At 43.9% G+C, this 23,303-nt stretch overlaps 1 protein-coding gene across 2 annotated transcripts in view; it reads left to right on the forward strand.

Moving 5' to 3' along the window:
• Positions 1 to 4,586: 4,586 nt before the first annotated feature.
• Positions 4,587 to 23,303, forward strand: part of BCLAF3 (BCLAF1 and THRAP3 family member 3) — a 63,528-nt gene continuing 44,811 nt past the window's right edge. The window contains exon 1 of one of the 2 annotated variants that reach the window (XM_083172485.1): positions 4,587 to 4,781. The gene's annotated coding sequence lies outside the window, so the exon portion shown is untranslated. The remainder of the gene's footprint in view (positions 4,782 to 23,303) is intronic. The other variant, XM_083172484.1, reaches the window with a different exon arrangement.

The following is a 23,303-nucleotide window of genomic DNA, read 5'->3' on the forward strand; positions in this document are numbered from 1 at the left end:
CTAATTATTTCTGCGTTAAACATGTGGAAACAGCCATATATGTATTGCAAACTTTTTCTTAACATATGTTTTATTCAGTTGCCGGATGACTGCTCGATGGGGCATCCCAATGGTCAGAATCCTGACTGCCGGTGCGCCGACAGGGGGGATCCCGACTGACAGGAGCTATTCTCCCTTGTGGGGATCCACGACCCCCATAGTGGGAGAATAGAACCTGTGGTGAGCCCCCCAAGGGGCTTTTTTGCGCTCGCCCCCCGTCGGAGCACTGGCAGTCGGGATTCCGTCAGGATACTGACAGTCGAGATTCCCCCTGTCGGATCGCCATGCCACACCCCTTTTATTCACATGACAAATTTAAAATGCAAGGATATTTATTACTGACGCTGGCATTTCATGCAGCTTCTGTGTGCAGCTCGATAATCTGGGTAAACAGACAAATGACAGAGTTCTGACAGGTGACTGCGCCACGCCTTGCACCACATATCGTTATGCTTAATCTGCGTCTTTGTGACACAAGTAGGGATCTAGCGCGCCTGGTACACTGTAAGTGATATTGTACATGACGCTGATGCGAATAAGATGATAAATTCAGGGGCAGATGTATTAAGCCTGGTGAAGGGATGAGCCAATCAGCTCCTATTACTGTCATTTTCTGGTATATAGGTCGAGACATATAAGGTCAACATTCATTGGGTTGACCACTGAAGGTCAATATGGCTTAGGTTGACACATGAAATAGGTTGATAGGGTTGTAAGGGTCAACAGTCAAAAGGTCGACATGGTAAAAAAAAAAATTAGCTGCCATTAGCTACAGGTGGTATTTCATGCCCTACCATCCACTATACCAGGCATTCCCAACCACGGTCCTCAAGGCACACCAACAGTGCAGGTTTTAGTTATATCCAGGCTTGAGCACAGGTGACTTAATTAGTACCTGAGTAATTCTGATTATTAAACCATCTGTGCTGAAGCCTGGATATCACTAACACCTGCACTGTTAAACTGTGTACACACAGGTCAGATAGGGGCTGAAATCGCTGGAAATACGGTCGCAGGCGACCATATTGCCAGTGATGGGAGTGTGCCCCGGCAATAAATCGCCGGGTGCGCGCTCCCGTTGTCAGCCCCGTTCTAATCGCTGGTCCGACCAGCTAATTACCTCTGCGGGACCGCTGGCAGAGGTTCCCTTTCATCAGCGACCATCATCTGGTCGCTGATGAAAAGGAGTAACTGAGCAATATATTGCTCAGCCATATATTGCTAGCAATATATATATATCTCCCCCGTGTGCCTTGAGGACCGTGGATGGGAATGCCTTCACTAGGGCACCAAGGGAGAAGCACTTTGATGGTGTCCATGTCAACAATTGGGACAAAAAAAATGTGAAAAACCACAAAAATGTGTCGACCATCCAACCCTGTGAACCTTAGCTATTTCGACCTATTTCAGGTATTGACCACTGCCATTTTGACTCAATGACCCATACCCCATTTTCAAACCCAGCCTGTAACTGGACAGGAGCTTAGTGACTGGTGCGTTATCACTTCTCTAGGCTTAATACATCTGCCCTTCGCTCAGAATGTAGATGATTTGATATATAGATAATCTGATTATGCTTCTGTCATGTTGTGCTGAGAATGCAACATTTATGTTATCATTCATGACATCACAAAAAGACACACACACTCTAAAGGCCCATACACACTGGGCGACTTTGAGCTGAAAGCCGCTCAAAACAGCCTGTTTGAGCGGATTTCAGCTCAAAGCCACCCAGTGTGTATGCCCGCATCATCACCGGGAAAGCCGCTCATCTGCTGGTAATACCAGCAGATGAGCAGCGTTGAGGACGGCTTTGCATAGCTCTGCGCTATGCAACGCCATCCTCCCCCTCCTCCCCTCCGTCGGTGCCGGGCAGGGGGAAAGCCGCTCAGTGTGTATGCACTGAGCGGCTTTCCCCGCAGCGGTGATTGACATCATCGCTGTCCATACACGCTGGGCATAGGCGCCCAGTGTGTATGAACCTTAACCCTAAAGGCCCCCATACACTTATGCAACTTCTACGAGTGAGCAGTCGCAGTAAAATTGCCCTTGAAATGCCCATTGCTCCTGGTTGGCAGGATTGTAAGCAACATGTCGCATGCGTTCCTTTTGCACGTGATATATCGCATGTGATCCAAGGAAGTGCTGCCGGAAGCTGTCTGATCCAACAGATCCTACTTGCAGCACTTGCAAAATAGGGGCTCCAATTCGATGTGCACGGGACCGCGCACTGGAAGTTGCAACAGATCAAAAAAATATGCGATTCCAACGCATTGGGCCGTTAAATCGGGCAAAATTGAATAAGTGTATGGCCAGCTTTACTGCAGCCTTCAAACATAACAGTTTGGGAAACATCTCCCCTTTATATGTATCCCCAAAGGCAGCCAGAGGCGTAGGGAGGGCGGAGCCACCGGAGCTCATGCTCCGGGCGGCGATTGGTCAAATGGCGCTGCCGGCCCGCCCCCCCCCCCCTCTCCGCAAATGATCCCTGCCTGCACACACATGTCAGTGGTGGCGTAAATAAGGCTCTGTACTCCGTAGCCCAAGCATTTGCGGGGGGGGAGCCAGCCATACGTGGGCGCAGTGTCAGTGCAGCAGCAGTACCTCTAGAGGCAGGAGGAGAATGCCGGGGCTCAGTCCTTGGCGGCGATAGCTGCTCAGCAAGGTATGCGAAGCAAGGAGGAATTCTCCCTGCTCTGCTCCCTTGCTGAGATGAGGTGCGCTCAGTGCTGTCACTGCCCATAGCAGCCTGCGCCTGTCTCTGTGACTTCCGATCTCGCTCTCACTCCAGTCCTGATTGCCACACTTCACTTGATTTATAGACTGTGGCAGGCTTTACAATCAACCTAAATCCTCACAGTAAAGCATATTACAGTGAGGCTTTAGATTGATTATAAAGGCTGCCACAGTCTGAGTGAGCTGAAACAATCACATGAACTTGTCTGTGTCCGGAGTCCGGACAGCTGCACCTGGAGCCTGCCTGCCTGCCACCCCAGGACCAGGTCTGAAACTTCTATGATTATATGTTCAGTGGGGGAACAGGAGGGATAACTTTGATGGGAGGGACAGGAGGAGGGATAATTGTTATAGGAGGGGAAGTAGTGATAGGTGAAAAGGAAGGATATGTATGAAAAAAATTCTAATTAATGTATTGGGGCCCCAAAACTATTTTTGGCATAGGGGCACAAAATTTCTAGTTACGCCACTGACACAAGTTCAAGTATAATACTATCTAATGGGCAGCATGCTCCGGCGGCTGCCCTGCCCGGCGTCTGCCTCCTGCCCTGCTCGCCCCGGTCCCTGCCGCCAAGCGTCACGGACGGTGAGGCCGGAAGGCGGGCTGACACTCCTCTCTGTCCTCAATTGCTGCTGCTGCTCGGTTCGGCTTCCGGGCAGCGCAGCGTAGCAGCACTAAAGACTCCTCCCAGAGTCACCTGCCTCTGCTACGCAGAGTGACTCACGCCCTCCCCCCTGGCTACAGCAGCGTCATCATCCTTCCCAAGCGCTGGCTGTAGCCTGGAGGAGAAGTTGTTCTGCTGCGGCCCGTGCCACCCTGTTATCCAATTATTCAAGGTGGATTTTTTTTATACAGCTAATGAATGTTGTTCATAATAAACATAGTAATAAACTTGGGGTTTGGGGGATATATCTTTATCTGTATATATATTTATTTACAGCTGTCAGCATCTTATATAGCACAGCAGATTCCGTTACAGCGTCATATATAGCGCAGCATATTCCGTTACAGTGTCTTATATAGTGCAGCAGATTCCGTCAGTGTCTTATATAGCGCAGCAGATTGCGTTAGTGTCTTATGTAGTGCAGCAGATTCCTTTACAGCGTCTTATATAACGCAGAAAATTCCGTCACTGTCTTATATAGTGCAGCAGATTCTGTTACAGTGTCTTATATAGCGCAGCAGATTCTGTTACAGTGTCTTATATAGCGCAGCAGGTTCCGTAACAGTGTCTTATATAGCGCAGCAGATTACGTTACAGTGTCTTATATAGCGCAGTAGATTCCGTTACAGTTTCTTATATAGCGCAGCAGATCCCGTTACAGCGTCTTATATAGCGCAGCAGATCCCGTTACAGCGTCTTATATAGCGCAGCAGATCCCATTACAGTGTCTTATATAGAGCAGCAGATTCCGTTACAGTGTCTTATATAGCGCAGCAGATCCCGTTACAGTGTCTTATATATTGTCTTAGTTTTTTATTTTTTTATTTTCAAATGTAACATGCCAACACATGTTAGCCACGCCCCCAAATCATTACGGGGGGGGGAATATGCCCTTGCTCCGGGCACCATGGCACCTAGCTACACCGCTGAAGGCAGCGTCATGGGGGATTCCCAGGGACACACAAGAGCAGTGATTAGGGCAGCAGATGCTGTCAGTGAGCAAGGGAGGATGAGTGTTGCAAGCAGGTGCTGCATCAGAGTGAGTGTAGTGCGAGCTAAGCCCGGACAGGCTGCAGCATCAGGGTGAATGTACTAGTGACTGTGAGGAGCTGAGCCCAGTCAGGCTGCAGCATGCTGCTGGTGTGAGTACGGGGCTGAGCTCAGCTTTCACTTCCGGGGGAGGACACGGACTGAGCAGCAGCCGATAGCAGCAGCAGCACTAGTGCCACTGCCACTGGCAGCAGCTCGGATGGGGTGACCGCAGCACACCTCTCCCCCCCCCGCACCCCACCACTGCCGCAGCAACCCTCGCAGGGAGCACACACTGCCGCTGCCGCTCAGGTAAGTGAGCCCTGAGATGGGGAGGGCTCACCGTGCACTTTGTGGAGGAAAGAGATGATAGCGGGAGACCACCCATGGCAATAGCAGACGACATGTGACATTGTATATTTATGGGCCCAGGTGGTGGTGCTAGTGGGGCAGATGAGCATTGCAGCAGATGGGCAGGATGGTGCTGCTCTCGCCTGCAGTGTGTGTCCGCCAGCAGCAGTGAGAGCCGAGGGGGTGAGTGAGGGTAAAGCACCTTGTGCTGCTGCTGCTGAGCAAGGCCTCCCCTCCTAATCTCATTAGGCACAGTGTTGGTATGCTGGGTGCCCAGACTATTAGTATTTCCTTTGTAATCCCCTCCTCTTCCACTAATAGATCAGGAAGATTTCACTATGTGCTTCTCTTTTCCCATTATTGCTCAGTTCCCCTTTGTTCTCCAACCTGATATATATAGATATGTCCCCTGCTCACTAATTGGTTTATTGTTTGTGGACACAATTTGTAAAGTGTCAGCAGGAATCGCTTTCCTATGTGGTGCACAGTAGCCACTGCTGTCAGTATTATAGCTGCAGTTATCTGTCCTGGATAGTGTATCAGAAAACGTGTTCTGTATAGGGCTTTATTGCTCTGTAATGATGTCTGAAAATAACATTTTCCTTTAATATATAGAGATGGTGATAGTTTTCCCTTGGTACTGTATATGTGATTGTCACAGTTGCAAGATCCCTTTTTCTAGAGTGTCTGCACCACTATCATTCTGGATTCATTCCTCCGGATGTACATATCAGTTCTCCTTTTTTTTTTTTTTTTTTTTTTTTTTTTTTTATCCTGCACAAATCAATTTTATATAGAAAGTTATTTATTTTGTTGTCAACTTTTATCGTATCCAGTGCATCAAAGTGTGTTTGGAAATTGAATGAAGAATGTTTAATACCATTGCACAAGATAAATAAGGAGCATACAATGCAGAACACAGTGGTGTATCCTATTACAAAATTGCAAAAATGGTGACGTAGTGGTAACCAGCAGCAAAGTGCAGGTTAAAATGGGGTAATCAGCCTGTACCCCATTAAAATGGCAAAGTAACATGAGATAACTGTATAGAAGTATGTTAGATGGCACAATAATACTATTTTGGGACTTAAAATGTGTTTATATGTATGCCATATGTATTTTTTTTAACAATGCTGATAAAAGCAAGCTTTTGTGTAAATGTTCTCCTAAATTTTGGGTATAAGTAAACATTTGGGTAAAATAAAGGCACTTTTTTAAAAACCTTGAAAAAAAATCTACAAATTGATCTCACCTTCAAGCCTAAAAACACTGTCCCACTCATAAAGCAACCCATTAAACCTGTCCCAAACCTTGTACCCCCATTTCCTTCACTTTTGCACCCTGAAACCTCGTTATTGTCTAATTAAAAATAATGAACTTTAAAGTGCCTAAATAGTTACTAAGGTAACGTCCAAGGGATTCTGAACCAGGTACCGTAATTTTTACCCAAATATAGGGTTTTTCCTCAACTTTTCATCTGCTCAGAGTAGGTGAAAAGAATTAGCGCACTAGAGCTAAAAGGTCCTGTGCAGTTCCATTATGCGTCTGGTCTGTAGGTGCCTAAGGGGTAGATTTATTAAGCTGGGTGAAGTGATAAAGTGTCTGGTTTTTATCACCGGCCAATTAACTCCTACCTGTAATTTTTTAAACCAAGCCTGTAACTTCACAGTTAGGAGCTGATTGGCCAGTGATAAAAACCAGACACTTTATCACATCACTGAGCTTAATAAATCTACCCCTTAGTTCTTTATGAGGTCCGCCAGTGCTGCCGTCCTCCTTTAGGGCCATATCAATGCAATTCTCTAAAGCTGGCAAAGCAGCAAATTTTGTAGCTTTAGGAGACAACACCGGCCGCTGCCCACACGAACGCCCACACCCGCTGGACAGTGAATGTACCCAGAGGCCTGTGAATGGCTGTTTTGCATAACATCCATTCACAGCCTTGTGTGCGGAAATCATTCAATGGTCGCCGACCATCAAATTATTTCTGTGGCGCTCGCAAATCTAAGTCAAATTTGCGGCACCCTGCTACGTGAACAGGGTGGGCAGCTGACATCCGGGGAAGTCAGCTGCCCGCCCACAGAAGGCATGCGGACACCCCCCTCCCACTATGAGCGCCACGGAGACTATGCAAGTCCGAGGGTACCCGCAGTGATGACCTGCATATATTCACATATGTAGATCTACAACATCGGTCCCCGTTGCAATTACGCAATGGGGTGAATCAACTAGAGTGACCTCCACTGTATTTTAAAGTGTGTACCCTTTAAGCTGAGTATACTCTACAGAATGCTCAAACTGTCCAGTATGTACCTGCATGCTCCTGATCATCATCCGTGACATCTCCATTGGCCCTGCATGCAAGGTCGACAGGAGGCTTTGCAAGTTGAGAGCCATGCTGCTGAATGGCCCCAAGTGTCACACTTGATGCTACTGGCATCAGCAAGTGTGTATGCAATGTTGTGCTGGGTACACATCGTCTTATGTGTACTCGGCTTTATATTCTAGTTATTCTTTAGATCCTGTATGATTTTTGCACATAGTAGGGTGACAGAAGTTTTGTGCAAGCTAAAGAGATACAATGTAACAACTTACAGTAGGTCAAGTTCAGAAACCCCAGATGGAAAGAGCAGCAAGGGATCCCCCATATATAAGAAACTATTCTCTGTAGAAATGTTATAATCAACCCGAGATACAATGGGTGACATGCAATAGGGTGAGAGAATCAGTAAGCAGAGATTTGTTAAGAATTCCCCAGTTTTTTTGTTTGTTTGTTTTTTACACTGCAAAGTCAAAGTGGTTTTGCAGTGTAAATGATTGCCACATTATCTCTCAATTTCTGATTCTCTCATCCTATTACATTTCTCCTGTTATATCTGTTTTTGTCTGTTCAGGAATGTTTGGGAATTACTGCTCTACACATTAATAAGCCCTGCACTTGACTTAAAGTGGTTAGTGTATCTGTTTAGCTTGCAACAGTTGTTATTTATACCAAGTGAAGTGGATACAATTGTTGCCTTTGTTTTCCGTGTCCTCATAGTGAATCACCGCTGCAATCCACACTTGAACACTGCAATGAACTTAGGTCTCTGCTTTATTACGATTTTGTGTAGGTTTCTCTCACTTCTCTTCTGTTCAGAATTGGCCCGACTGCTTGTAAAGTCGGGTCCGTTCTGCCGGGATGCCTATTCAATGTTGTCAGGAAAGACAGTATTGAATAGGCACCCGTTGCTATTTCCTCCTTTGGAAATAGTGCCTGGGGATTGAATCCCCCCCCCCCCTCCTACACACACACACACCGCACAAATAACCCCGGTCCAGGCTGGGCCACTGTGCCATGTGAAAGGGCCTTTTGAAAAATCCTGGTCCAGCATCCCGGCAACACGACCCAGGTCAAAAGAAGGGTTTTACCCTGGTCGGACCAAGGTTGCTGGGCAGTGTGAATGGGTAATCCAGATTGAGTGACCCGTGCCACTATAGGGAGGAGGCAGCGTCATATCCAAGTGCTGTCTCCCCCCCCCCCCCCCCCCCCCCGACCCCAGCGTAAGCGGCCCGGCTTATTCATCTCACAAATGCCGGGTCGCTCCCGGGACAGACCCCTGTCCAAATCCCGGGTGCGATGCCTTGATGCCTTGTAATCTGTAAAGGCATGCTTTTTATTTTGGCATATCTTAAATAATAGTACGCTTTGCTTATGCAGTTTGCTGTAAATGCATAAATTTATCACTGTTGATACTTTGTTGTGTAGGTAGAGTGGAGGACTGTGCTGATTTGCACTGTAGTGTCACTACACATATTTTCAAAAGTTTATTTTCCATCAAAGATGGGGCTCGTCCGCTCCCAACATGGCATACAGCCTCTGCATGTGGATGACTATATGCATTCAGTTCTGTTCAATTGTTTTCTTCCATCTAATGTGATCGCAATATTCATACAGATGGAGCCTCTTTCTTCTTGGCCATTAATAGGATTAACTGAGAAAGACCAGTCACACTAATCCCCTGTTACTCCCCTTGCTGTATCCTTCTCTCTATTGTATTGCAGCTGAGAACAATAGGTTCAGTTATGCTGTGGGGTAGGGGTTATGGTTAGGCAGCCGAAGGCGAAATTACTGTTTGCCTTAGAATACTTGAAAAATTGGCACTGGCATACTGCCCATTGGGAACCTGTACGTAACCCATTTTGTAATACTTCTTAGTAAAATACAATGTGTTTGTACCAGAGGAAGTTCATTGACTAATTTAGTTGCTTATGTAGTTTCTGCGTTTGACACACCCAAAAGTGAAAAATGAAAGTACAGGGATGCCAGACTTGAAAAGACTGACAGAAAGTATAATCATCATCACTCACACTGAAGTCACTTCATGAGAGAACTTGTTGTAAGATAACAAGTTTGTTCTAAATGGCAGCCTTTGGCTTCTGTCATCAATGTGTTGTGCTGTATTAGCCTTCTCACACATCACCAATGGGACTAATTCTCCAAAGATGTTTCCACTACAGTGACGGGAATCACTTCTGTCCAAAAATGAGGGTTTGATTATATGGCATGGCAGGTTATATACAGTGCACCATTATAGTCCTTGCACTATTTTGGTTCATTCCTTACATAGCAGTCTTGTTCAAACAGCTGTCAGATGGGATTTCTCACAACCTCTTGTATACTACATTGCAAAATAAAAGCGGCTATAAGTATTAAACTTCTGAAAAATTACTAGACTGATTTTTTTTTGCACTTCACAGGTCCATGACCAATAGTACATACACATTTCAGTCACATCACCCATTATGACTGAGTAGTTAGTGTGTAAAGCACTTTGTATTTTACCCTTTAAGAGGCATGCAAAACCTAGAAGATGGCCATAAAATATATATTTTTAACGGTTAATAATCCTTTTCTGCTGATTGCACCTTCATTAACATCTCTTTCTCACACATGCACAAACACAGAAGGTAGCAGACTTGCTTTCGAAGCTTTTGCTTTGAGCAGGCTTACTAGTTTTACTATAAAATGTACTAGAAAATTATAGCTACAGTCCGGTGCTGTAGGAAGCAGTTCCGGGTTCTCCTAACTGCCTGTGTCGTGTACTGTATCTTCAGCATAGCAATGTAATAATGCTACCTTTTCTTGTCTTTTGCACAAGTTTAAATATTTAAATAATATTATAAGTAGTTAATATCTGTATTACGCAATTATTTTATAATATTATAAGTAGTTAATATCTGTATTACGCAATTATTTTATACTGTTTAACTGCAACAATAATAATAATAAACCTTGTTCGCCTTGGCTTTTAAGGTCCATACACACTGGGCGATTTTGCTAAAACCATATGCAATGTTTACATGCGTTTTTTTTTTAAATCTGAAATTTGCCTTTAAAGCTCTATACACACTAGACAACATTGTTGTAGCTGGGTCAAATCGGGTCAGCGTGGGAAATCAATGTTCCCTCTAATTTTACGAAGGCTGTGTGCGGCAAAAGATTTTGGCTGTGCAACTTTGGAAGAAATTTAAATTTTTTGTGCGTCACTTATATATAACTGGAAAATGACGTTCAGCATTTGTGTTAACTTTACTTCAAAATGATATTAAACATTTAAACATTCAAAACACTGTACACAATGTAGTTAATGGGTAAAACACACATTAATTGAGTCCACAACTGCAAAAAGGGACCACTGCTGCTTTGTGCGCTCTGTTGTAATGTCTGTGCGCACGCTCGTAGAGTTGTGTGCGCGCGCACATGCGCACAGCTTAGAGGGAACACTGCGTGGGATGTGAGAGGGCCATGTCGAATATCCTGGGTCCAGCAACCCTACAATCCGAGCAGGGATTAAAGTAGTGTTATTACCAGGTGGCACCCGTGTTTCCAGGGCAGTGTGAACAGGTAACCCGGGTCGAGCGACTCGGGTCCCATTCACTTCTATGTAGAAGGCAGCAGCATCACCTCAGTACTGCCTCCTTCCCCGCTGCCGCCTAATGCTCCGCCCCCGGGTTGATGTCAGCGACCCGCCAATAAGCCGGTTGCTGTGAGCAGTAAACTCGGCATTTGTGATGAGAAAGGAGTATTAGTTTAGAATGAGATTGGATTGTTATATTCAGTTGTTTGCACACTGTTTTGTTGTCTAGACAGTGTGAAAGGTCAGGATTTGCATCAGTGTATCCCTTTTATCTTCTAAGCTTGTATATTTATAGATAGTGTTACTTGGACTACCAGTTAGCTACTATCAATCTGTGCAAATTGGTTCTCATGAGATAAACCTGTTTTGCACCATCAAATGGCGTAGAATTTCCCTAGATCAAATTCGTATCTTAAGGTGCCCACACACTATAATGATTGTTTTTTTGCCGATTTCTGACCGATCGTCCGATTTTTGCCGCTCTATCAGATGCGCGCTTCCCTGGATCTTTTGCTAAATCTTCTGATCTTATGCGCTGCATGAAAGATCAGAAGATTTAGCAAAAGATCCATAGGAACGCACATGAGATCTTAAGAGAAGTCTATTCTTTTGTCCAGGACAGATTTCAAGGCTAATTCATGTGCACATCTTAAGATCTTTCTAGTGTGTGGGCACTTTTTAGTGTTGGATGCGTTTTGCTGCCAGGCAAGTTGCCACGTAGCTGTAAACAAACTATTGACCCAGTGTCTGCAGATTGGAGCCGATGCATTTCATCAGGAAGTCTGAAGACTTCTTCAGGAAAAATATATGTATCGGATTGAGAGGTAGTCATTAATTATACGCAGCAGTGTTTTAATTGGATTCCTACTTCTCCCATGTCATCCAGTTTATTTTTTTTTTTTTATGAAGATCTGAATATTTGCCTAGTTTCTTTATTTATGAACTTTTGTTTAGTAAATTCAAAATGGATAACCCAATTTATTTTGTGTCTGCCGACAATATTTCTGTTTCAGCAGCACCTCCTAATGATGTGTTTGACAACTTTCATAGAAACGTAGAATTTGACTGCAGAAAAGAACCACTTGGCCCTATATGATTTGGCCATTTATTTTAACCGTTAAATAAACACAAGCCCTGTTTGATACTTAAGGGGTGTACACACGGGCAGGCTGCTGATGATTTTGAGCAAACTGTGGCTTATCTGTGCACTAAGCGATTTTGACTGTGTGAGTTGGCCTTAGGCCAGGCATGGCTGAACTATGGCCCTCCAGCTGTTGTTAAACTACAAGTCCCATCATGCCCTGCCACAGTTTTGCTATTAGGGTATAGTAAAACTGTGGCAAAGCATGCTGAGATGTGTAGTTTAACCACAGCTGGAGGGCCATAGTTTGGCCACACCTGCCTTAGGCCAAATACGCACAGACATGTGGCTAAGTCAAAATTTACTTGCCTGCACAGTCTATTCCATGGGTCTTCAAACTGCGGCCCTCCAGATGTTGTTAAACTACAAATCCCAGCATGCCTTGCCACAGTTTTAACACACCCTTATAGCAAAACTGGGGCAAGGCATGCTGGGATTTGTAGTTTCACAACATCTAGAGGGCCGCAGTTTGAAGACCCATGGTCTATTCTACCCGCTGATAGCGACACCGCAGGGCATCCCTATCGCCCGCAGTGTACACACAGTGTGATTTTGGCTAACCTTCCAGGTGATTTTGAGTATCTAATCAGAATTTCCTGGCAAATTGCATTGTGTGTATACAGCTTTAGTTCTTTGGTTATCCTTATTCCAAGCATGTTTAAATTGTTCTATCAGAATTCAGAATCCGTTATTCCAGCCAGTTCTTGGGCAAATTAAACGATATCATTCAGTGATCTAGACCAGTGGTTCTCAACTTCAGTCCTCCAGTACCCCCAACAGTTCATGTTTTCCAGGTTACTCAGCAGGTGCACTCATTACTCACTGACACATTTTTAAAACATCCACAGGTGAAGCTAATTATTTCACTTGCAATTCTGTGTGGAGACTGTTGGGGTACTTGAGGTTGAGAACCAGTTATATAGATGATATAGTAAAAGTTGAGCTGCATGTTCAGACAATGGAGGACATTATTACCTTCCTATGGGAGCACACATCGCTAACGGTTTGATCATACACACTAGACTAGATGATATGAACAATCTGTCATTAATGAAATCGTTATTGTTCATATTGTGAATAATATTTGTTCTATGATCCCTATGGCAGCATAACACTGGGATATCCTCCCTCTACTCTAGTTTAGACAGGATGTTTTTCTAGGGACCGTCCACCTGGTGGTATATAACATGATTCCTCCCTTTCCTCCTTGTCTTTTCTCACATCTCTGCTGTGCAAAGTGAATCCCTTTCTGCTGATGCACCTTCATTAGCATAGGCCATTCATTTGCTTAGAATCCCCATGCGCAGCAGGGTTCACTGAATTGTCATTTTAGATGCACGTCTGGTAGCCCCCATGCTCATTTTGACAGTGAGCTGCTCCACAGTAGCGTGTTCACCTCTCACATCAACGGTTCTCCACAGTCTCCACATTGGTTGTTCTCAGTGGTGCCATTTGTTCACAATACACATTCACCATAGGAGCACGTGAAGAGTTCACAAACTGCTCTGTTTCAGAACTATTGTCACCATTAGCCTGAAAGATGATTATCATCCCTTTTTCCCTCTGACGGCAAGGATTTCCCCGGAACATAGACTAGGGCGAGTGGCCGGCAATGGGGGTTAGACCAGGGCTCTACAAAACCTGGGCGACCAGATTTTGCGCCATGGCGACCAGATTGCCCAGGGAGTACTGCTTCCTGGCAAGAGTGACTTGAATTAGTGACAGTAGCAAGCCCCATGGAGGATTATACTGTAACTATACTATAACATCCAGCGCCGCAGCAGCCAGCAGACCAGTGCACAACTCACCCGGCTGCTGCTGTTTTAGAGCAGGTCTGCAGCGCGGCTATTTAAAACTTGAGCACAGAGCTACAGTGGTAGCTTCTGATTGGCTCGGGAGCCGTCTTGACTTTTTTTACATTGTCGCGCTGCGGACCTGCTCTGTGCTCTGATACAGCGGCAGCCGGGTGAGTTGTGTGCGGCTCTGCTGGCTGCTGCGGCGCTGGATGTTACAGCTAACAGTATAACTCACCGCGGGGCCGCTGCTCACGCGTTGGATGACCGGGGCACCAGAGGCTGCTGCAAATGCTCCTGGAGTCCTGATATGTTTACCCACCACGGGGACCTGATGCTTACATGTCTGATGGCAAAGACACCAGAGGCTGCTGCCAGCACTCTTGACGGAATAAACTCTGCCAGAACTCGCTGCTCTAGGTACAGTAAACAGCACTGCTTATATTGGGAATGAGGGGATGGGGAAAGGGAGAGGGGGTACTGGGTACATAGGTGCACTGGGGGGTATAAACAGTGATACAAAAACCAGAGATGATGACAAAGTCCTGTTGATGATGATGATGATGATGATGACAACAGTGATGCCTGTGTCACCCTCTGCTTCTCTCACACTGCCACTCACTACCTCTCCATTTCACCAATTTTCCATCAGTCTCCCTGTCACTCACTGCTTATCCTCTCTGTCACACTCTATCTATCCCTTTCACCCACTCTTGGTCACCCTCTCCCTGTTACCCACTGATTGTTCCTGTCAGTCACCTCCTGTTTGTTATCCTTTTTTCTCTGCAACACCCCTGCCTCTCCCTGTCCACCTCTGTCTTCTCATCCACTATCCTGTAATGGTGCTCCCCCCGAGCCCCCCCCCCCCCCCCCCCCCCTGTCATTTTTCTGAATCTGCCCCTGCCTGGTATCAATGTGGAATAATATGTAATGGACATTACGGCATGTGGCAATATAAATAAATATATGTGTATGTATGTATAAAGGTGCGCTGGTAGATTTTTCACCAGAAGCATATAAACATTGGTAAAAAATATAAGTTTTTATTCTGTATAAAAAAATCCTCTACCATTTTCATCTATGTCCCCTCCTATAAATATCTCCTGCTTTTAGATTTATCTTATGAATTATCACGAATTATGTTCACACAGCATTGTTTCACCATCTAGATACCTTGTCACCCCTGAAGAAGTCCCTTAGGGACGAAACACGTAGGGTCATTTCAAGAAAACACTAGCTAAAAGTGGTACCAAGCACAGGACAATTTGATGTGAATTATTCTATGAAAACCAATTGTTTTTATACTGTTTTACAAAATAAACTTTTATATTTTTTACCAATGTTTATATGCTTCTGGTGAAACATCTACTAGCGCACCTCCATACCTTTTCTTTATTTCTATTTCGTACCTTTTGTTAACAGTGAGGTACATAGAAGTGCAGCTACTCGAACTGCGCAGGAAAGGTCACAACCCCCTCTCTCTAAAAAAATGTGCGGCGAAGGATGGTTAGTTTTCGGCGATCCTCACCGATAACAAGCCATCCTTTCTACAAAAACAGGCAATGACTACCGTCCAATGTGTTCTCATCTAAAACGTTCCAACAAGCTGAGTCTTTTCTCTGTTTTTCTCATTTGGTCAAGCATTCTAAGTTTAGCCTAATATTGTAAAGGTATTTGAGCATGTTCACCACTGTAGATCACACCCTACATTCTGCATGTCTGTTTACCTTGTAGGTAGTGCCAGTTGAAGACTTTGCATACATTGATAAAATCCACTCTTAAGTCGTCTTATGCTATGTGTTTCATTGTGTACGTGACATTATAGAAATGAAGGTAGATTCCGGGCTGTTACTGTGTTATCAGTATAGCCACTTTTCTGTTTAGTAGCATGTTTTTATTTTAAAGTTGCCATGCAGACCACGTTTCATTTAATTACAATAGTACTTTTTATGTAATGGTATTAAAACGGTGAACATTTTTGCCCCTCCTTTATATACTTTTTTTTTTTAATTGTAATAATTGTATTTGTAAATGGGGGTTCTATGAATAAAGGAACGGATTTCGAGTTAGGCACGACCATTACTCATTATGGTATGCAAAATGTCAGCATTGTATTTGCGTAGGGGAATATGCAACTGCTGCACACAAATCCTCGCCAGATGTATGTGTACAGTGCATTTTTGAATTGGGCTAGTCCGCTCCTACCTCACAACGCTATTTACATTGTTTCCCACGTAAGTTGTTTTATGGATGCGTCATAAAATTCTGGCTTGTAAAAATAACATGTCACCTACTGTATTGTTTATCAGATGTGAGCGCAGGTCCCATAACCGAATATGATCTTATTAGGCTTACAGATTAACTGATCTACACGCTTAGGTTCTATTCACATTTGCAATTGTATGATTTTGTTTAGAACACAACTTGTGTAACATCTTTTGTAGGCTTGGGCCACACATAGCGGTCAAACAGGTCCCGTTCAGAAGGGCCTGCTTGTCCATAAATGGGGCTGTGTGGAGTCACACACATCGTTGTGGCTGAAATCTACAGAACATGATCTGGCCATGGCTGACCGGAGTTCAAGGGATGTAACATGTGCAGAGAGAGTAAGATTTGGGTGTTTTATTGTTTCTGTGCAAATCTAACTCTCTGCACATGTTACATCAACCCCACCTGCAGTGCGTATGGTTTTGTCCTTTAGAGAGTGATTGTGCCTTTCTGAGTGAATCAGAAAAACGCCCTGTGGGTACACACGTTCTAATGTTCTTGAAATGCAGTTGTCCTGTCCTACTGCACGTTCTATTGTAGGACCCGGCAGCCACATAGGTGCCTTGGGGCAGGCTCCCTCTGGGTATCTCAGCTCTTCACGCAGGTTACATGCATAGTATGAAGCATGTGTTTCTTCAACTCTGTAAAGACTTCTACAGACAAGCATCACTTTCCTATGCTCCTGTCCATTATGCATCTCATTACTGTCAGCTGTGGACCGCAAACATGACCTACTGTATCATAGAGATCTATAGCTTATTGTAATTTATAGCCTGTTTGGATGACACTTCTTGAATGGACAATACCTACATGAATTATAGCCTTTGCTGACTTGTCTAGCTGTACTTATGTATGCTTATTGGTGACAGAAAGGATTGTTGTCACTTGCTAAATATTTAACCTGGGATTTTACCGGTTGCATTTCCTTTAGTGAACAAATTCTTTTTTTTTTTCCTCTTGTTTGCTTTAGTTATGAGTATTTCTGTTTAACCTGGGCCACGTGGCAGCTGGATCAAATAACAAAGAATAGTTAGAGGCGACGTATTAAATAACAGAATATTCTCGCACAATCTGCAAATATCTAGTAGTTGTGTTTTGTTACACACTTATTTGCCATGGTATATCACTTTGTTGTAATCTGTTCTCTTCCTTAGCTCTTTTTATTTGAAAATAAAAGGGGGTTTTCAAACCAGGCTGAACTTTTTGCTGACGGATGAAAGGTGATCATTTTTCACTTGGAAAAAAATTCAGACGGGATTTAATAACCCCAAATACTCACTTCTGTATAACTATGATATGGGATTTTGGACCTGGCTTGCAAGTGCTTTCACACTAGCCGCCGGACCCTCTGTTTTATTATGTATATTATACTATCTGGCTCACTGGCTTATAGCTGTAAACTAGAACTGCCCACTACCATAAGACTTTTTAGGCAAGTTTTAATTTATTCATCTTAAACATGTAATGTAAAGCACATAGCAATTTCCTGTGCATTAGTGCCCTTATAATGCATTATTACACACACACATCTGGGGAACCTGCTCTTCCGCATGATGATGATGATGATGATGATGATTTATTATTATTATTGAATAAGCACAAATCGGCAGAAGCACGCCACAAAACCCGATCCCTGCCACGCACCTGTATTACTACCAGAATACACTGGTTTACAGAACACGGTGCAGAGGAGCAGAAGATTGGTGGGAGGCCGGAGGAGTGTATTTTGCTCCTTCATACAGTGTACTGGTGACTAATTTTGCAGAGAGATGTGATGTAAGATTTGTTGGAAATAGAAGGGAAAGGGCAGAGAGCACATTTCGAGTTTCATAACTTTTTACACTCTGCATGGACAACGTTTTTGGAATAGTAACGTGGTGAGTGCTGCAAAGTACGGTGAGCAAATCAAGACTGCGAGGGCAAACGTTTCCATTGATTTGTGGTCACATGATGAAACATACATAAGGACACCCAAAACACACTTATCGACCAATGTGACCTTCCTCAATGTTAACTTTTTTTGTGCCTGTCTACCATATGGAGTTAATTTGATATTTCCGTACTAAATTGAAATGTATGTTTTTGTTATCTGAGTATATATTAAAAATGTATCCCATAGTATAATACAGCTTCAACAACACTTATTTATGCAAGGTATTACATACCTCCAACATGGCCCATTCCATTAGGTACAAAATGCTCCTGTTCTGGACTTCCCTGCCAGTGGCAGTTGCAGATGCAACACAGTCCAATATTCAAAAAGGGGAGCCATACCTAATGCCACTCTAAACATCACTGTCCTGGACTCACTGGCAGTTGATGTGACACCCCCCCCCCCCCCTGTTTCAATTTTGGACCGTGCTGGAGTCCAACCTCTGTAACTGCCACTGACAGGGAAGTCCAGGAACAGAGCATTTTGTACCTAATTGAATGGGTCATGTTGGAGGGTATGGTATTATGGTATCCCACTCACAAGAACACAGTTTGGTTTGAGGCATATTTAACACTAACCCCCCCCCCCCCCCAACAGTCCAGACATTGGCTTCAGGCCTTTTCATGAATACTTATTGAAGGGTTAGGTTACTTTGTATTTTATGCAAATAAACTGGCTATTCAGCCTAAAGTATGCTTAAATTGTATATGTTGCCATGAAGCCACAGATCAGACATGGGCCTGTTTTCGTAATCACACGTTGTCATATTGTCAGGTCAAAGGAGAGTTACATACCGATGACACAAACAAAATGTCAACAACTTCCTTGTGTTTCCTTCATGCTCTGACGTCCTCGCTTTGTCATTGCATGCAACACACCGTTATACACCTGTAATGATGTCGGTGATTAATGTCAATGACTTGTTGTAAATGTCAGATAAAGGTTTGTTCCTAATCTGTTGTTGTGCAAGCAACACCTATAAAGTCACCTCTCATTGCTCACACTAGTGTTTGCTAAACTCCACAAGGAAGTTTCCTGTAATGCCCCATACACACAGGGCGAGTGAGCCTCTGTGCTTAGTGATGCAGTTACGCACAGATCGCTCAGCACACAGCCATGCACCAGTGATGTGCCCTGAGCGATCTGTCACGGCCAGTATTATCTGCTGAGAGAACACTGGCAATGACTAGATTTATGCTGCATGCAGTATAAATCTAGTCAGGCGATTGCGACGCGCAGGACAATGCATCGCCGTCACCGGGGGTATACACGTAGCGATCCGTACTTCATTTCTAAGCAATCTAGTCAGAACGCTTATAATATCCATCATATTGCCCAGTGTGTATGCCCCATAAGCCTCCGAGAGCAGGAATTGGTGTATATAATTATATGGGTATGCAGACATTTTTTGTTTTCTACTCTCACCAGTTGCATTGTGTTAAGAGCAGCATTTTTTTGCATAAGTACACTATGATCATGTCTGGTAGGCCCAGTGCACGTAATTAAAGAAAGGAATGCATTACTAATATTCCTCACTCTTCTATGGTCTCTGATCAAAAACAAGCATGGTCCTCTTGAATGGATAACCTGTGTCATAGTAGCCTCTATGCTAACTGGCTCAGCCTTATAGTAACCCTATTCTGACTTTTACTGCACATTATGCCCCACTGAGCATGGGATGCAGTTAAAATCCCGGCGGTCGGGATCCCGGCGTTCAGAATCCCGACCGCCGAAATGCCGACACATTCTCCCTCCTGGAGTGTCCACGACACCCCTGGAGGGAGAATAAATTAGTGTGCCGAGCGTAGCGAGGCACCGGGCCCGCTGCGTGGCGAGTGCAGCGAGCCCGCAAGGGGGGGCGATCCACGTCCCCCCCTTGTCGGCATTTCGGCTGTCGGGATTCCGGCGTCGGGATTCTAAACGCCGGGATCCCGACCGCCGGGATTCAATACTGAATCCCTGAGCATCACCTTTGGCCCCAACTCTTATTCAGCAGGTGCTGGGCATCAATCAGAGCAGTTCCATTGTTGCTCTGATCAGATGCCATTATCCACAGCAGTTTCATATATTCTTACAGCCTCTGGAGGTGTGAGGAAAAGAAGTGTGAAAAAGTCCATGGTTTGGACACCCAATGTTCCCAAACCAGTACTTCATTATCTTTAAACGGGTTTTCCGCTTTGCACAGTTAAGCTGTGAGCAGCCATACATGTTAACTACTAATTGCTATCTTAACAGAGCAGCAATTGAATTGCTCTGATAGAGGCCCATTTGTATAGATTCCCAGGAGGGGGCACACAGAACACTCAAATCACCCCCCCCCCCCCCCACCCACCCCATAAGCAGTTGTAACAGTTGCATTCCATGACTTGCCCAAAAAATGCAGACCGATTTAATGCTCATTTGGGGGATATTGTGGCAAGTTGAGTGGGGTGGTTATTTTGGGGTTTTTAATTTTTAAATGATTGCTCTTAAGCAGGGCTGGGCAACACCGGCCCTCCAGATGTTGACTAACTACACATCCCAGCATGCCTTGCATCAGTTTCAGCATGGCCACATAGCAAAACTAATGTAAAGCATCCTGGGATGTGTAGTTCATTAACATCTGGAGGGCCGGTGTTGCCCAGCCCTGCTCTTAAGGGTAACATGCAGCGCTTTTGAAGGTTAGAGGGATGCTCATGCTTGAAGTGTATGACGTTTTAAGTCACTGATGTACACAGTAGACATTGTCAGCAATTTTAGTCATTCAACTACGAACATGATAGCAGATGTGAAAAAAGAATTTTACCAAATAACCCACAGCGCAAACAAACTCAGCCCAGGAAATACAACAGAAGCCTTCACCGTGGCTTTAAAACATAGACCATACAACAATTTTTGTGTATATCCACTGGCGAGTTTACAAATATATAACACTTACACAATGTGCTAAGGTATATTCATAAAGAGTCTCTGTGATCTAAAAAGAAACTCAAAGAGAAAAAAAGACCATAGTGCAATATTGTCTGAAATCGGATGCTTGTTTGATGCTGTATTTGTTGCACTCACATTTCAGATAGATATTGTAGGCATATCACAAGGTCTTTTCCATCCTCTCCGATAGGGCACATGCAAAATGTCCCTGTGGACTTGATTAGAGGTATATATAGTGCAGAGACGTTTTCAAAATTAAAACATTACACTTTATTAGATACACTCACATGTGGTAGATAAAAATCAAGCAGACAAACCCCTCAGGGTAACAGGATCCCGGAACTGTGCCCTGGAACTTGCAGGTCCTTCAAACAGCCGGCCAGCGGTGGATGTTGGAAAATGCAGTCCCCTTCTTGTGGCCTCAGGAACAGGATCCGTTCGGTGGTGAACACCACCGAACGGATCCTGTTCCTGAGGCCACAAGAAGGGGACTGCATTTTCCAACATCCACCGCTGGCCGGCTGTTTGAAGGACCTGCAAGTTCCAGGGCACAGTTCCGGGATCCTGTTACCCTGAGGGGTTTGTCTGCTTGATTTTTATCTACCACATGTGAGTGTATCTAATAAAGTGTAATGTTTTAATTTTGAAAACGTCTCTGCACTATATATACCTCTAATCAAGTCCACAGGGACATTTTGCATGTGCCCTATCGGAGAGGATGGAAAAGACCTTGTGATATGCCTACAATATCTATCTGAAATGTGAGTGCAACAAATACAGCATCAAACAAGCATCTGATTTCAGACAATATTGCACTATGGTCTTTTTTTCTCTTTGAGTTTCTTTTTAGATCACAGAGACTCTTTATGAATATACCTTAGCACATTGTGTAAGTGTTATATATTTGTAAACTCGCCAGTGGATATACACAAAAATTGTTGTATGATAGCAGATGTGCAAACCCTTGCTGCAGATTGCTGAGTTGCAATGATCTGTTTTGTAGACTCAAGGATATAGGATTACTGGTGAGAACAGCAGAGGCTGTAATTGGGCTCTCCGTACTGTGTGTGCCAAGTTTGTTGCCAACATTGGAAAATATTTCCAAGGGCAATGTGCATTTGGCCAGCTAGTACTGTTCACGTGTGGGAAAACAGAACAGACCTAGGTCACGGGTGATACCTATCCGTTGTTTCGCAACTGCTGAAAACTATGAAATTACGAGATACCTCTTCAAGGGTATTAATGTAAAAGCACACGTTTTCTGTTCATGAATATTTTATCCCGAGGTTTATGGTAACAAAAAAACATTGTGATGCATGAAAAAGTTTTACAATTTGCCAAAGCCGCTCTTTGACCCAAGGAACTGTGGTGGTCTGTCCCGTCTCCCCCCCCCCCCCCCCCCCCCCACACACACACACACACGCACACACACAAACACACACACACTTCCTACCTGGAATAAAAGCCTTGGCTGAATGCTGGATGCCAGGACTCCCATGCAGAATATCAGATTGTTTGTTGATCCTCAATGCGGTTTGTCTCAAAAAGATCATGCTCTAAAACCTATTGATCCACTACAGTCACGAAGACATTAGTAATGCTATTCTAGTACTTCAGGCTGCATGCTGTACTAATAACAGGGAATTATTGTTCCACATATATCAATAGATGTTTTAGTTTAACACAATAATAAAACTTGATACAATTAAATTACTTAATTGGTCAGTTTAAAATTTAAACGGACCAATTTAGTAATCTGATTGTATTACGTTTTATTTATATTTGAAAGTGTTTGTCATAATGGTCATTTTATATAGTTATGTAATATTAGAGGTCATTTCATAGAATTTTTATATGCTGCTGACCATCCTCCGCCTTTTTATGTGTTTCCAAAATGTATTTGATAATTAATAAATGAGGTTTATCCTAGTCTACGCAAAGATTGTGATGGGCTGTATATGCTGCACTTTAAAGCCGGCAACAGCACCTGTGCTCGCACCCATCCCGATGCTGAAATCAGCTGGGAATTTACAGAAAAGTGTTTGGAGCCCTATGAGGCAATAAGTGCGCATCTGGGCTGATGTCAAGTGCGGACGAATGCAAGATCATGGCCTGGAATTAGATTGACCCCTATGAGCTTATTTTTTCTGAGTGATTCTTTCCCTTTTTTATGTGAAGTTCTCTGACGTACATTTTATTTGGCATGTCTCAATGCTGTATTTAATGTAGCCGTTTCACCCACAATTCGCTGGACTTTGAACATAGATAATCTCTCTTTCAATCTCATAAACTCTTCACACGTACTAAATTATAATTTGTTTAGTTTCTTATAAGTGTGAGTACATGGGTCCTGTCATTCTTTATTACTGTCTCTTTATTGTATTAATCGATTACATTGCTGACTTTTGGTTTTGCAAAGTACAACCTGAAGCTGGGAAACAGGCCCCATTAAACTATAGGACCGACTGTTTTTAGAATTGTTATAACATAGGAGCTGCCATAATAATCTACAGTATATTCCTGTAAATCTGTGTCCGT

Source organism: Crinia signifera, chromosome 2 (assembly GCF_055691185.1).
Source record: "Crinia signifera chromosome 2, ASM5569118v1, whole genome shotgun sequence".
NCBI lineage: Eukaryota > Metazoa > Chordata > Amphibia > Anura > Myobatrachidae > Crinia > Crinia signifera.